The sequence below is a fragment of the Carassius gibelio genome, chromosome B24 (genome assembly GCF_023724105.1).
Source record: "Carassius gibelio isolate Cgi1373 ecotype wild population from Czech Republic chromosome B24, carGib1.2-hapl.c, whole genome shotgun sequence".
In the NCBI taxonomy this organism is placed as follows: Eukaryota; Metazoa; Chordata; class Actinopteri; order Cypriniformes; family Cyprinidae; genus Carassius; species Carassius gibelio.
The window spans coordinates 5877011-5893336 of NC_068419.1; the positions used below are offsets into that span (position 1 = coordinate 5877011).

Below are 16326 nucleotides of genomic sequence, written 5' to 3' on the forward strand. Positions count from 1 at the left end.
ACCGCTACCGCCACCGCCGCATCTGAAAAGTGCATTTGCGGCTTTTGAACGTTGATTGGCGCTTTAACCACAAGTTATCAAACAAGCGCTTCAAAGCACATTTTCGCAAATAGCCATCAGCTTTGCCACACCGATGTGTCACATTTGACGGTTGCAGACAGGGAGAATGATACACTGTAGTTAAAATATTTAATATTCACAGAAGAAAGTATATTACTTGAAGTAATGTGCGTTATGAGCTAGGCTACATGGATGAATATGCAAAATGTCAATATTCTCACATATTAGGCCTATATTTCAATTTATATTTTAAAATTCCTTTAATAAAACAACATGCATTTTTGTCATGCACTACTTTGTTATTCGTTACCTGTCCTTTATTTTGACAGATAACTTCTCGGGAAAAATATATCTGTCTGTATACTGATTGAGAAATTATTTAAGCAAAATGTGAGACACTGTAATTTCGCTCCCAAACCAGTTTTAAGTTGCTGGGGTATATTTTTAGCAATAGCCAAAAAAAAAAAAAAACTTTGTATGGGTCAAAATTATTGTTTTTTCTTGCATGCCAAAAAAATTTAGGATATTAAGTAAAGATACTTAATATCCATGAAGATATTTTGTAAATTTACAAATGTTAAAATATTAAAACCTAATTTTTATTTTTATTTTTTTTGATGCTGTATGGATCTCAATTTCGAGAAATTGACCTTTATGACTTGTTTTGTGGTACAGGGTCACAAATATGTTTACGATTAAATTAGCATAAGCAGATATTAAAATGTGTACAGTAAAAAAAAAAAAAAAAAGGAAACTAGCAAAAAAACAAAAACAAATTGTCAGTTTAACTTTTTGTTTTAACAGGAAACACGTTTGTCAAGCAATTTCTTAGGGTGCTACTACAGCAAAGCATATCTCAGCTCAGTCAGGGCCCTTAAAAGAAGCTTCTCTCTTTTTCTTTCTCTCCTCTCTCTTCACCTTGTTTCAGAAAGAAGCGATACATCTCTGCTGCTTTCATCCTCAGTACAAAAGCCGCCCCAGTGAATGCTGGGCATCACTTCCATTAGTGCTGCCCGTGATTGCCGTCAGAATGTCCTGCAGAAATCAATTAATCCTTTGATATTTCTTGAGCACAAAAAGAAACCCAGATACAAGAATCTTAGAAGTGAACAAATGAGTTGTCACTTTGTAATTTCAGCAAGCATATGCCGCTCCATACGACGGCTGAATAAAAAAATAAAAATGTACTTATGGATGGAGCTAGCTCACATCATAAATATTTGGATTTCATTAACAAACATGAGGATCACATTACTATGAATAATAAATGGAACAATGAGAAATGAATATTGAAATCATATTCAAATTTTATGACTTCAGAGCCAAACCATTGAGGAAAAATTGAAAATAACTAGCTACCACAGAGAGTCCCATGCTGATTTTACCAAGACCTCCACCCATACATCATGCAGAAGAGATTACAAATAACAATTTTCGCTTCTCAACATGTGCATATCTACATTTATTAATGCAGATATAAAACAGCAGCTGCTCTGGTAAAAAGACTTTAATTCAAGCTGAATGTTCTAATATTCTTACACCTTGTCCAACTAGCAACGGATCCATAAAAATCACATTACTAACTAGCAGGGACTGTCAACAGGGTGACACATCCTGACATTCTGATGGACTCATGCATTCTATTTTTGACATGTCACGCTAGGTAGCCCCGCTGTGAATCTCACTGGTCAATTTTCTCAATACAATGTTCCACAAAGTGCTTGTGTCCAACTTACATTGTCAGGAAAGTCGGCTTTGTGTTCTGTCAGACTCTGGCACCAATAGGCAGCCGTCTTCTCGCTGATCAGCTCAATTTTCACGAAGGAGCCCTGCGGTCGGGACCAAAAAGCGGTCCGGAGGAAGACACAATGGTGACTAAATCCTGCATGAAGAAAAGAGATTTGGATTCAAGCAGTTCAGATCAAAGACTCCTTCATAGGTATGTGATCTCGTGGTACCTCCATTAGCGACTAATAATTAGCCTACTAGGGGAAAAGAGCTACACCTACAAATTTGTCTAGCTCCGACTATCCCAATAGACTCGACTGCAATAAAATATGCTCCGCGGCTGTAATTTCTGTGTAGAACAACATAAAGAAGACAATTATGGCCATATTCTACAGAAATTCATGACACAAATTCAATAGCGTTATTTCTCCTTCCCTCTCCCAGGGGGCTTTGAAGTGGAGCTAAATTCATATTTAATCATACACGTTTGAAACTGTGCCGTGCAGAAGGGAAAATGAAGTCTACTTTAACCACAAAAAAAGGGTTTTTACATTACAAAATAAAGTCATTCATCCATCAGTTTGCACTAATATCTTCCCTTCCTCACACTTTCCCAGACTATATTTTTATCGAGTAGTAGAGGCTTGTCTTTTCTCAAAAGTGCCAGCATGCCCACAAGCCTTGATAGATGTTCTCTGTACTACATTCTGCTGGAGTTGAAAATTCATCTCTTGGCATTGGAGTCCCAAAGGATTCCCTGCCAAACTGCTGTAATATTCATCACTGATTGGATGTATAGAGTACAGGTCATGCTGGCCGGACAGTAACCAGTCCACATGGTAAATTAGAAGCCAAGCTAATGAAGCTGGCAGAGTCGCAGGGATCGTGGCATCCGCTGAACCGCTATTGGCTAATGGCTTTGGCCCTCGAAATGAGGTTCAACCAAGCCAATGAATTAATGCTCTCACCGATGTAGATGCATCTTCTGGGGATTGAGCCAAGAAATCTGTTGTGTCTCATTTCAAACCTGTGTAAATGGCAAACTGAGATTAAAATTACCAGCTTTTATGGCGGCAATGCTGAAGATGAACCATTTTTGGTTCCCCAAAGAACCTTTCAGTCAGCAGTTTTCGTGAAGAACATAAAAAGAGAACCTTTTATTCAGTTAAAATATTATTTCCTAGATATGATGGTTATTTATTGGCATTGATGGATTCCTTACAGACAAAAAAAAAAAAAAATGGATTATTAAAATGTTCTAGAAAAATTATTGTTTTAGCAACTGTTTTCTGAAAAGTTCTTTGAGGACCCTAAAATGGTTCTTCCACTGCATCACAGTGAAAACACCCTTTTAGTACCTTAATCTTTAAAAGTGTTCCATGGATGAAAACATTACATTGTTAAAAATAAAGGTCCTTCATTGGCATGTGTGGTCTTATGAAACCTTTATTTTTAAGAGTATATGGTTTCTGAGAGTTCTCAGGACCCTGTCTAATGTAGAAAAGTAATAGTGCACCTTCTCCACAAGCCGCATGATTTGAGGTATCGTTCACAAAGGGTGTGTGGGACCAGATGCCATATGCCATGTGCTGATGTTTAATACTGAAGGTTAGGGGTTTGTTCCAATCCTTAGCTAGCAACATTAATAAAAGACAAATAGGGACTCGTTTTAATCCAATGTGTCTAAGACCCTGGGTCTAAGAGGCTAAAGGGTTAAGAAATTACATTTCTTGCTATGAAAATTGAACCGATAAACTCAACAGAACAAACAAAAGGGAGTGACAGCTTAATCCTTTGAACTCTGATAAACCATCCATCATAATTTAACAGTGTGAGAGGACGATTTGCATGTCCTAATTAGAACCTACGCCTTTACAGAACAATTACAATAATGGCACGCAAACTTCATTTTACAACATTTGAGCACTTTTCAAGCCACGGAGACAAGAGACTTTCATTGAAAATGTGATCTAATTTGCATAAATAGGATTTAGAAGTGAGGATCCAAATGTTTGGTTTGTTTTTGTATTATTCATTAGGCATTTTTAATTTAATTTAATTAATTGTTACAAAAGTTTATTAATTTCTCGTGCTTGCAAGTAATTCAAACATTATCGCTATTGCCCAAACTTAGGGCAATTTTAGCAAACTTTCGACTTTAAGTATTAAACATGTAACTTGTGCATTGGAAATAAATGACACCTCAAACAATGCAGTTTGCTGAGAAATGGTGTGATCAGACTTCGGATTTTTTCGCAGACAATAAAACAGAAAAAAAAAAAACAGAACAAAAAATAGAAAAAATAAAATTTGACATAAGCCATATCTAGAGATGGAAATATTATAGTAGTCATGACAAGCAAAGTTCTAGTTCACTAGAAATGCACAAAAAACACGGGTAACTGCACATGACACTCCAACTTCATGATAGTGATTTTACCTGAAAATAAAATAAAATAAATACAGATGACTTCAAAGCTAACATACATACAGTACATTGACTGAAAGCCACAACACTTAAATTTCCGATTTCAGTTCATCATTGACAACAAAATGCTAACAGATATTTTCTAAAGGTACATTCAAACATTCAGGTATGAGCGATTCAATGCGTGAGTTCTGTCTGACGAGTGACATTTTCATACATGGCTTGTGGTTGAAGATAAAGACGTTACGTCTTCTTTAATGAAAGTGCTGTGGTCCTCCAGTGAAGACTCTGTTGGGAATTCAGACAACCATTCCAAGAGCTCCAGGCCAATCTGTAAGTCTATATTTAATGAAGCCATGACCAAGGAACATTTGGCTGCCGGCGCTTTGGATTATCAGGCGAGGGTGGAACAAGACATTTAATATTAAGCAACTAGAAACCATGAAAATTACCCAAAGACAGAGGTCTGGCATGCTGAAACAGGTGCTGCACACAGCGACGGGAGATAAGACATGCACGCATACACACTCGCGCTTTCCATTCTCTACTTCCCAGCATGCATCTCAATGCAAATTGGATTCCCAAAGATGAGCGCTTAAAGATGGACATAAGATGTAAATTCATTCCTCTACACAGACTGTAGTGTTAATATGCATGACTGCCACCAGTCAGTGGAAGACGGGATAAAACCTGCCCGGGATGGACATGTAGTGTGGGTTTCTGTTTCAACCTACAGTGGGGTCCAAATGTCTGAGAACACATTATAAATCTAGGATTTCTTCTCTCTCTCTCTCTCTCTCTCTCTCTCTCTCTCTCTCTTTTCCCCCAGACAAAATTGAAATCACAAAACAAAGGAGTAAATATTTCTCAAATTAAAATTCTACTAGTAAGTCTTTTGCATGCAATAACAATGAATGAATGGAGACTGTGGCTTTCAAACTCCAAAAAGGACTGAAAATCATCATTAAAGTGTCATAAATATTGTCCACTTTCATTCCCTTAGAATGTTTTTTGAACTGGATTAATGGATTCACTTAAAAGATCTGATTTGAATCAGTCAAGCAGTATCATTCACATCTGTTTTGCAAACTGGATCAACTTATTGATAAGATCTGAATGAAAAGAAACAAATCAGTTCAATGTAGAGCATGAGTTTTTTTTTAATTGGATCATCTGATACATTAAAAAAAGATATGACCCAAAAGAATCAAATCTGTAGAAACAGTGCAAAAAATCAATCAGAGTGGTTTTGTGGACTGGATTACTGATTCATTGAAAACAGGAAAACAAAGTTAGCAAACAAATCTGGGTTTGTGTACTGGATCAACAATTCAAAATATCACAGTCAAAAGAATCAAATCGGCTTGATTAGCAAACATATCAACTGTTTTCTTAACTAGATCAACTGATTCGTTGAAAATATCTGACTCAAAAGAATCAAATCAGCTTGATTAGCAAACAATATCAACTGTTTTGTTAACTGGATCAAATGATTCATTCAAGAAATCTGACCTGAAAGAAAAAAAAAAAGTCCAATCAGTGAACAAATAATTCAGACCGGTTTTGTAAATTTGATCAACTGAAACACTGAAAACCACTCTGAATCACTCGAATCACTGACTCGAAAGGAACAAATCGGTCCAATTATTAAATGGATCTTTCCGACTGGTTTGTGAACTGTACAAACTGATTCACTGAAAAGAGCTGAGCCAAAAGAGACAAACCAGTCAAATTATTAAAGAAATTACTTCAGAGTGATTTTGTTAACTGGAACAAAAGATTCATTCAAGAAATCTGACCTGAAAGAAACAAAACAGTCCAATTAGTGAACAAATTATTCAAACCGTTTTTTAAAACTGGACCAACCGATTCATTGAGAAGATCTGACTCCAAAAAAATCAGAATCAGTGTCATTAGTAAACATGCAATTCAGACCGGTTTTGTGAATTTGATCACATGAATAATTGAAAACCGTTGACTGACTGGATCACTGATTTGAAAGGAACAAATCGATCCAATTATTAAACGTATCATTCAGACTGGTTTGTGAACTGGACACAAACTGATTCACTGAAAAGATCAGACTCAAAAGAACAACTCTACATTGGGGTGAACCACATTTATGATACTTTTAAACTGCTTTCATTCACTTTTATTGTATTGAAGTGGTCGGCTATGAAAATGTACAAACATTCACCTTTTTTGTTCTACAGAAGCAAGTCATTTAGGTTCATGTGTTAATCATGCAAAATGCAAATGTGGTGCTCTCATACTTTTGGACCACCTCTAGCTGTATGCTGGTTTTTATAAGGACTCTGTCCACTAAGGGGGTCCCATGGACCATTGGCAGACTGTGACCAATAGAGGAAATGCAGGAAGGATCATTTCTCCTTTTTTTCCCTACAGAGGCTCAGTCTCGCTCACGTTTTCATGTGTGCTTTTGAGCTAACAACGTTTTATCACAGCACAACAGGCCCCTAATCCTCCTGTACAACAAACAGGCTTTAAGAAGCGGACACATGCAAGAACTGCTAATCAAAATGCAGTAGACTACACCGCTGCCGCGCTCACACACTCGTGCTAACATCACAACCCACATCCACACGCTTTCACATACTAATGAGAATATACTGTACTCTGACCTCACACTGCCACACGAACAGACTGCATACAAGCGATGGAGTCTGGAAGTATGATCATAATACTATCATAATTCATTACGCCACTGACGTTTACTGCGATCATCTGCATATCTTTGCATGTTTTTCAAACCACCTTTGAAATACAGCAACAGGATTTCTGGTTCTCCTTACACGTTTCATTATCCCGAGGAAGATGCACGCTGCTGTTTCCCATCTATCTCTTGCTCTCCCCCTCTCTAGACACGCAGGGGAGATCAAGTGTGGAATATACTGCTCAATGGCCGATAATCCCGCACATTAAACCACAGGCTTGAACTAATACCATATCAAATGCTTTGCTATTCAGATCCAGCATCCCGCAGTAATTGTCTTATTTCAGAAGATCAAAACTGCAGGGAAAATGCACGCAGTTTCTTACCGTCAGTTTGGATCATAAGAACGAGCAGGCAAGCCATTTAATGGTGCAATCAGAAAAAAACTGTCAGAGCGAGCGAGGTCAAAGCTTTCCAGCAGTTGCTCTTTTCTTAGTGTTTAATACATAAATGTAAGACATAATGAAAATAGCATACTGCTTTTTCTTATTGAAAGAACTTAAAGGGTTAGTTCACCCAAAAAGGAAAATTATGTCATTAATAACTCACCTTCATGTCGTTCCAAACCCGTAAAACCTCCGTTCATCTTCAGAACATAGTTTAAGATATTTTAGATTTAGTCCGAGAGCTCTCAGTCCCTCCATTGAAACTGTGTGTACGGTACACTGTCCATGTCCAGAAAGGTAAGAAAAACATCATCAAAGTAGTCCATTTGAAATCAGAGGGCCAGTTAGGATTTGCTGAAGCATCGAAAATACATTTTGGTCCAAAAATAGCAAAAACTACAACTTTATTCAGCATTGTCTGAAGATGAACACTGAGCCGAGCCAGATAACGAACAAAAGATTGACTCGTTCTCGAGTCAAGAACCGTTTCTGTCAGACTCGTCTCATTCGAGAACCGAGGAGCTGATGATACTGCGCATGTGTGATTCAGAGTGAAGCAGACTGACACACAGAGCTTCTGAATCGAACTGATTCTTTCGGTGATTGATTCTGAACAGATTCTGTGCTAGTGTTATGAGCGCGGGTAAACCGATGGCTTGAATCAAGGGCATTCATCGCCAATGACGCCATTATGTCGAGTGCAAAAGATCCGGTGAACTGTTTTCTTTAACCGGTTTATTGAATCAAACTGTCCGAAAGAACCGGTTCGCAGAAAAGAACCGAACATCCCATCACTACTGGTGATCCGAAAACCGAGTCAATCGTTCGTTTGTTAACTGGCTTGGCTCTGTGTTCATTTTAGACTAACATTTTTAACATGTATGTACAGTCTCAAGCTGCATGAACTACAAAAGATTGCATAAAAGCTGATGCTGAATATGACAAAATTATATATATATATATTGCATAGCCTTAATGCACTGTAAGTCACTTTGGATAAAAGTGTCTGCTAACTGCATACATTAAATAATTATTTAGTATTTTCCCAAATAATAAAAAAAAAACTTTATTTCCAGGTTTATGTTAGACTTTGAAACCATTTGAAACATTGTGGTCCAACTGTATTGTCTCAATAATAGGAGTCAGGTCATTAAGCTTATGTATTTCACATAAAACACCTGTACTAGTTGTGCCAGCCTTCCTTTGACACAAAACACAAAGCCTTATTCTAATGCAAATTACACCATCAGTCTTGCTTGTTAAATGCATTACAGACTCATTTGGGTGAAATGCTCAGCATTCTGCATGGATCGTACCTGCTTTCCAGACAGCCTGCATCACCAGAATTGATCTGCGAGATTAGTCTCCTCTCATTGCATTTGTATAACTATAGTATGGAAGAACCACACTCACAAAAACATAAAGAATAACAATGAACATCACACTTCAAAATGACTACAGAATGTGCATATTTCTTGTTATGATGTATAGATGTGTTAAAACATGATGGATAATTGCTATTCAGCATGAAGAATTTAAAAAAAAAATGATTCTACAGGGGAAGTTAAGAGATTCACATAAACCCTCCCCTTGCTACCCAAAGAAAATATATATAAAAAAATGACAAAACAGGAAAGATGCATGCTTTTGTGGATTACATTTGATCTGGTCCTGTATCTGATTTCTGTGGGGCCCTTAGAGTCACTGCAGGATGTAAAGCAGACAAATAAAATAATAAAATCTTGAAGAGCCATAATTGCACTGAGTGGCCCCAAGTCAGGGCATTAATCATTATGAATAGCCACGACAGGAAAATCAAACCACGGCTGGTTCTCTTCTCCTGTGTACACAGGCCAACCGACACAGAGCTACAGAAGAAGAAAAAAGAAAGAGAAAAAAATATATATTATAAGAGGAAGAGAAAGCGTGAAGTTATACCAGCCATCATAGTTCATCCAAAAATAAACATTCGTATACTGTATCATTCACTCAGCCTCATGTTGTTCCAAACCTGTATGGGTTTCATATGCGGAACAAAATAATACGATTTTGAAAAAGCCAATGGAGTCCATACAACATTGAAACAACTAAGTTAAAATTTTTATTTTTATGTGTAATATGTATGCATGTAAGATAGAATGTAGTGCAAAAAAAAAGAAATAATGTGGGTCATAATTTATAAAGCTCAATGGATTTGTTACAGAAGGAAACATAATTTATTTATTTATTTGTATTTTTTATGTGAACTATCTATTTAAGAGCATTTATGTATATGTATATATACACACACACGCACGCACGCACGCATGCACGCATCACATGCACGCACGCACACACACACACACACATATATATATTAATATATATATATATATATATATATATATATATATATATATATCACAGTATTACGGTTTTAACAAGCCTTGCATAAGAGACTTCTTTTAAAATCATTAAGAATGGTATTCTAAATTTCATTAGAAATATCATAAGGCATTAGATAAAATACGTAACGTAAAAAAAAGCAAAAAAGCAAAAAAAAAAAAAAGAAGAAGTAATTATATGGAACGATTTTATATTCTTCATTTGAATGTACTGTATCAGCTCTAGTACCCATACACAGAGCAGCCTAGACATTCCTCAAACAAACTACTTCTGTGTTCTATGGAAAAGTAGGTTGAATATTTTTCTATGTGAAAGTACATACATGGATGTTTGGTGTGCGCTTCTCTATGTGCTGAATGTACATGCATTGATGTCTGCTGAGATCTCGGACAATGATCTCTGCAGCTGCTGTAATCCTCTCTCCATTGCTGTCACTTAAAATCGAAGCAACCTTGAATCCATGACAACGTCCCAGAGACACATCTGCACTCGCAGAACCTTGATAAACCATGTGACAACTTCTTTTCCTTCAGTGAAAGGACTCAGAGGCACAATACCACACAACTGCCTTTCATTCCACCAACTCGTGTGAATAGAATTCAGCTCCAGTAAAAAAAAAAAAAAAAAAAAAAAAACTCTTTAAGTTTCAAGGCCTCATGCTGCTTAAAATAAGACAGAGGAACAATTCTGGAATAGAGGCAAGCATGACATTCACTGAATCATGGAAAATGAATGTTGGTTTTGTAAAAATTGATTTGAATCTCGTGCAGTCGATAAACCCACTGACTTCATTGCACATGCTTTTGGACACAATATCTTTCAAAGAAAAAAAAAAGACAAATAAATAGAGTGCCTAACTACACATATATCATGTATACATAAAAACATAAAGCAGCAAACCAAAAGCTACTATTGAAGAAATGTTGTGTAGACCGCTGCAGAACATGATTCCAATCCAGAGAAGTGCGTGAGATCAGTTCGCCTGAAAGAGACTTAATAAATTAAAGTCAGAACAGAGGATATTAACCCTGTTTGATAAATGAACAGGGATATTGTCTGTCAGCTTGGTCATTAGTTCTTTTCACCAATTACTTTTCTAGGTGCAAAGGGAAGTCACAAGCACTGGCCCGTGGCATCCCTCCTTGAATGCCGAATCAACACAGGCCAACAAACAAGTCTGAAATTAGACCACGCAATATATTTGTCACCCTCAGCAATAGCAATAAACATTCACTTGGACATAATTGTTATTAGATTGAGGGTCTCAGGAATAGCTCTGATTCATTATCTTAAAAGTCTATAGCACTATGATTATAACCTGTGGGAAAGGTTTCCAAACTTTTCTGCAAACAGAACATATATGAATAACATTTTGAATAACCTTTGAGATGTTATATAAAATATATATAAAATATAAAATATAAATATATATAAAACCTCTACTAAATTACTATATTTTATATAATATAATATAATATAATATAATATAATATAATGTATGAAGTGACTGAAATTTTAATAACCTTTAGAAATGTAATTATTAGTGAATATGAATAAAATGAATATTATAATATTGTGTAATATAATATAATATAATATTTTAAGAAACTGTCCAAATTTTTAAAACATTAGTTTGAAGAATGAAGCATTGTTAATTATGTAAAAAAAATACTATTATATAATGTATTATTATTCCAATTTCATTTGAAAAGAAACAAATGTTTTTTTTTTTACATAAAAAAAACAAATACACTTTATCATTTTTTTCAAAGAATCATATAAAAATTAATTCCAAATGTTTTGTAGTGCAATAACTCCTAAATAAACTATTATTTTCAAGGTCGTTCACCGTGCATCATATTTTAAAAAAAATGCTTGAAGTAATAACACAAAAATGGTTGTCCAACTTGGTCCAAACTTGTTTAAAATCCAAAAGTAAATTCATCAAATCATCAAATAACAGAGATAGAGAGAGAGAGAGAGAGAGAGAGAGAGAGAGAGAGAGAGAGAGAGAGAGAGAGAGAAAACAAATAATAAAACTTTTTAAAGCAAAAGGTCAAATGTCCCTTTTGTTTATGGCCTAGTATTCATGCTCTTACTGCAACAATTTCAATATCTATTGTTTTAAAAGATTTCTAGTTTATTTTAAAATCTTAAATGCGGCAGACTCTTTTAGAGGCTCTTCATCCGACATCTGCTTTGAGCACTGGATGAAACACCTCAACATTGCGCACACACGACCCAACAAACACATCCTGTATGCTTAATAAAAGTATATGAAGCAGTTAAAATTGCTGACATAAAGATTTAGTAGGCTGCACTTCAAATAGACCAGAAAGCAGAGCGGCCGGCTCATTGATCATCAGCCGTCACTGAAGGAAACATGAAAACACAGGAAGCAACACTCATCCACCCCGGTGTCATGCTTTATAAGGAGTGAAGCGCCCAAAGACAGGATGAGTTTGATCAAATTAGCAGACTAAAGAGACAACTTATTTGCCCTTTCAGCCATGCAAAAGGTAGTGAGGGGCGCTTTGATCTCCCAATTAAACGGGTATATTTATAAGTGTAAACATGTAGCTGTAGCTAATGAGCATGGGCGAGTGGACTTCTTTTTTTTCTTTTTTTACGCAAAGCCCCCAATCAGCACCACCTCAGCTAATTTGCTTGTTAAATAAACACAAATCACTGGACTGTGACTGTTGTTCTTCATGTCAGCTCTGTCTTGCTGTTGTTCTATTGTGTTTTGCTTTTTTTATGGAAACTAAGTGGTAAATAAACTTGCAGTTGATGCTTGCACTATTTCTTGCTTCGTAATTTATTCAGATTCAACTGAAGGAACACAAAAGATGCATGTTCAAAACGTGATTGTTTATGTGTTGTTGTTTTTTCAATCCTTTCTATTGTTTTTTTGGCCTTTTGGGTCGTGTTTTTCCTTTTTCTGAGAGAACACATTGGTCTATGACTTGCAGGAAGAGATAAATGTGATTCTTTGTCCATTTATTCTATAGACGTGGCAGTTATGCCGAGGTTACAGAAGCCATGCAGTCTTTGTCTAAAAGTTGCGGATTTCACCTTTGACATTTTCTGAATTGATCCACCAGCAGTATTCACTGCATCTTGGCAGACATGAAGAAGCAGTGATTGAACAGTGACTGTGTCCCTATCTCTGGCTGTATTGATTAGATGACAGGACAGATTGAGGGAATCGCCTTGTCATGTATCACGTCTCTACGTTTCAGGCAGCTCTTATCAGGATAACCCCCAACAAAATGCCAGCAACGAGACGGCACAGATTACATGCGAGATGATTCTTGATCTGAACTCGTTCAATGGCTTCTAAAAATAAATAAACATAAATAAAACTGACAGTAGAAAAGAAATAAAAAAAATCAGAGTTGTGCTCCAGCAGTAATGCACATTCTCTTGAAATGTCTAATGCCTAACTGTGTCTAGATTATATTTCGTGAATGAAGATTTGTAAGTGAATGTATGTACAGTAATTGCAATAGATGGCAACATTACTTTAAAAAGTGAATTTAGTACTAAACAAAAAGGTCCAGTATAATACATTTGAACATTATATGTGCCATTCATACATTTAAATGTGTAAAAAATGTCCACATACCTGTACCTTTTATGTAGGTATAAATTTGTTTAAACATGCTGGATTAAGATAGTGGGCTGATTGTGACACTATTTTTTAAAATGTTGCTTTAAAAAAGCACCATTGGTAAAGCACTACCTCACTGGGTGAGATTGGATAACACTGGGAAAATGTACCCATTCCGCTTGGAACAGGCATGCTGCGGAATCCCCATCCTTCCCGAAGGAGGTCACGGGAGCAAATACACATATAGCATACATTTAGGTGTATATGGAGAAATTTGAGGTGATTAAAACCCTCTTTTGAAGGCAGAAGTCTGCCGGGGAAACACAGGCTCTAAGGCTATACCGTGGACTATATACATACGAGTAAAGCTTAGGTTTCAATATGGAACCCTGCCTTACATTGGTTCTCACAGATTCATCATGAATGTCTGGTGCCGGACATTCCACTGCGTCCAGCTGCCTAGGGTGATGGAGGATCTCAACAGGGTCTACAGTACGGACACTCTGGAGCAGTTCAAGCAAGCGGACAATAACCGGGGCCTCTCAGTGCCACTACCCATTTGAGGTGAGAACACAGGAGTATACCGGCTCTACACAAAGGCTATAGAACCTAGCGAACATGTTAGGGGTCGCCCTGCCTGCAGCTCTACAAATATCTGTCAGAGAGGCGCCACGAGCCAGCGCCCAGGAGGATACAACGCTTCTAGTTGAGTGAGCTCGCAACCTGAACGGGCAGGGCACACCCTGTGCCTGATAAGCCAGGGTTATGGCATCCACAATCCAGTGGGCCATCCTCTGCTTAGAGACGGCATTCCCCTTCTGCCGGCCTCCGTAACAGACAAAGAGCTGGTCTGAGGTCCTGAAGCTTTGTGTCTGGTCGACGTAGCATTTCAATGCTCCGACAGGACAGAGCAAAGCCAGGGCTGGGTCTGCCTCCTCCATGGGCAGAGCTTGCAGGTTCACCACTTGTTCTTATCTGGGAGTCAGCAGGCCCAAACTCTAGGAATAAATCTTTGACCGAAAATGCATGCAGGTCCCCTATCCTCTTGATGGAGGCCAGTGCAATCAGGAGCAGAGTTTTCAATGAAAAAAAAATTAGCTCAACTGAATGCAAAGGCTCAAATGGGCCCTGCTGTAGTGATTAAGCACTCAGGTCACAAGAGGGTATATAGGGGGGCTGGGAAGGATTTAACCTCCTGGCCCCTCTAAGGAACCTGATGATGAGGTCATGCATACCTTAACAGTTTCTACTTCAAGGCGTAAGCATGTCTTGTAGACAGTGCTCTTGCAGAAGTGATGGTGTCCACTACCTCCTTGGGTAGATCACCTAGAACCTCATGGAGTTTCCAAAGGTCTAGACGCGGGTGCCCTCTGAGATGCTTCCTCAGAGGAGGGGCTGTCGCGAGGAAAACTAGTTCGGGGGAACAAGGTCTGAGTGGGCCAATACGGCACCACTAGCTAGACTTGCTCCTCGTCCTCCCAGACATTGCACAGTGTCTGTGCGAGAAGGCTCACTTGGGGAAACGCATATTTGCTTAGGCCCGCGGCCAGCTGTGTGCCAGTGCATCTGTGCCGAGAGTTCACTCGGTCAGGGAGTTGACAAACTGGCAGTGAGAGGTCTCCGGAGAAGCAAACAGGTCTACCTGAGTGGCATCGAACAATCTCCAAATCAGCTGGACCATCAGGTGATGGTGTCACCATTCTCCTGGGAGCATTGCTGGAGACAACTCATCAGCTGTACGATTGAGCAGGCCTGGAATGTGAATGGCACGAAGTGACCTCAGAACGTTCCGACTCCAAAGGAGGAGGTGGTGGGCAAGTTGTGACATGCGACGGAAGCGCAGACCACCTTGTCGGTTGATGTATGCACCGGTCGCTGTGTTGTCCGTTCGGACCAGCACATGCTTGCCTTGTAATTGACATTTGAGACAGTTCAATATGCCCCAGGAGCCTCTGAAAAAGTTTCAGTGGGACCGCTGTCCTGTGCTTGAACGCAGGCACGCTCACGCTTCTCTATGATGCGTGCCGTCTGTTCGACCGAATCCAACTCCATACCAAAAAAATGAGATCCTCTGCATTGGCACAACATTGGTACAACTGATCCCGAGACTTTGCTAGTATCAGCCAATCGTCTAGATAGTTGAGAATGCGAACACCCTGCTCTCTGAGGGGAACAAGCTTTTGTGACATTGCGGAGAGACAGGGACAGCTCGAAGGGCAGGACCTTGTACTGATATGCCCATCCTTCAAACGCAAACCATAGAAAAGGTCTGTGTTGTGGAAGGATGGATACATGAAAGTACGCATCCTTCAGGTCGATCGCTGCAAACCAATCTTGGGGATGGACACACCCGAAAATGCGTTTCTGTGTCAACATCTTGAATGGTAGCCGATGATGGGCCCGATTCAAAACTTGCAGATCCAAGATCGGTCGTAACCCACCACCTTTCTTGGGTACAGTGAAGTAAGGTGCGAGTGTGGGGTGCAGGGCACACCTGGTCCCACAGGTTGGCAGAGGGTGCATGAGTAGGGCCCTTTGTTGTTGCTCTCGAACCACCTGCTGCTGCCATCTGGCGAATATCATATACTGTACTTGTGCTCTTATTATTTCAGTTATTTTGCATTTAATGTAAATAAAAGTGCAAACAATATACTTGCTCTTTTGAATTTATTTTGATGTTAATTACGTTGTCTCTTTAACACCATGTGGTTTATATACATGTTGTTGCTGATTGGGCTGACATGTTTGACACACCCACCAAACAAGAGAAACTGCCTCTCAAACTGCATTGCAGGTTGTTGCACACTGTTTCCAGGAATCATGTCATTCAAACCGGAAACCAAAGCAAAAGGATGCACACTGGTTTGAGCTTAAACTTGCCCTGGGTCAAAGGGAGCAAAACATAATAAAACAGGAACCCATGGTTGACGGTACTGAATTTTAAATAAACCAAGATAAAAAAATAAAAAATACATAAAAAAATTGTATAATA

General features: G+C 38.3%; 1 protein-coding gene and 1 long non-coding RNA gene across 2 annotated transcripts in view; both read right to left on the bottom strand.

Moving 5' to 3' along the window:
• LOC128013307 (dihydropyrimidine dehydrogenase [NADP(+)]-like) overlaps positions 1-8158 on the bottom strand; it is a 46194-nt gene extending 38036 nt beyond the window's left edge. Inside the window, exon 1 of the mRNA XM_052596205.1 lies at positions 1797-8158. The gene's annotated coding sequence lies outside the window, so the exon portion shown is untranslated. The remainder of the gene's footprint in view (positions 1-1796) is intronic.
• An 82-nt stretch (positions 8159-8240) lies between these two features.
• Positions 8241-16326, bottom strand: part of LOC128013308 (uncharacterized) — a 96971-nt gene continuing 88885 nt past the window's right edge. Inside the window, exon 6 of the long non-coding RNA XR_008183291.1 lies at positions 8241-9204. This is a non-coding gene — a long non-coding RNA (uncharacterized LOC128013308). The remainder of the gene's footprint in view (positions 9205-16326) is intronic.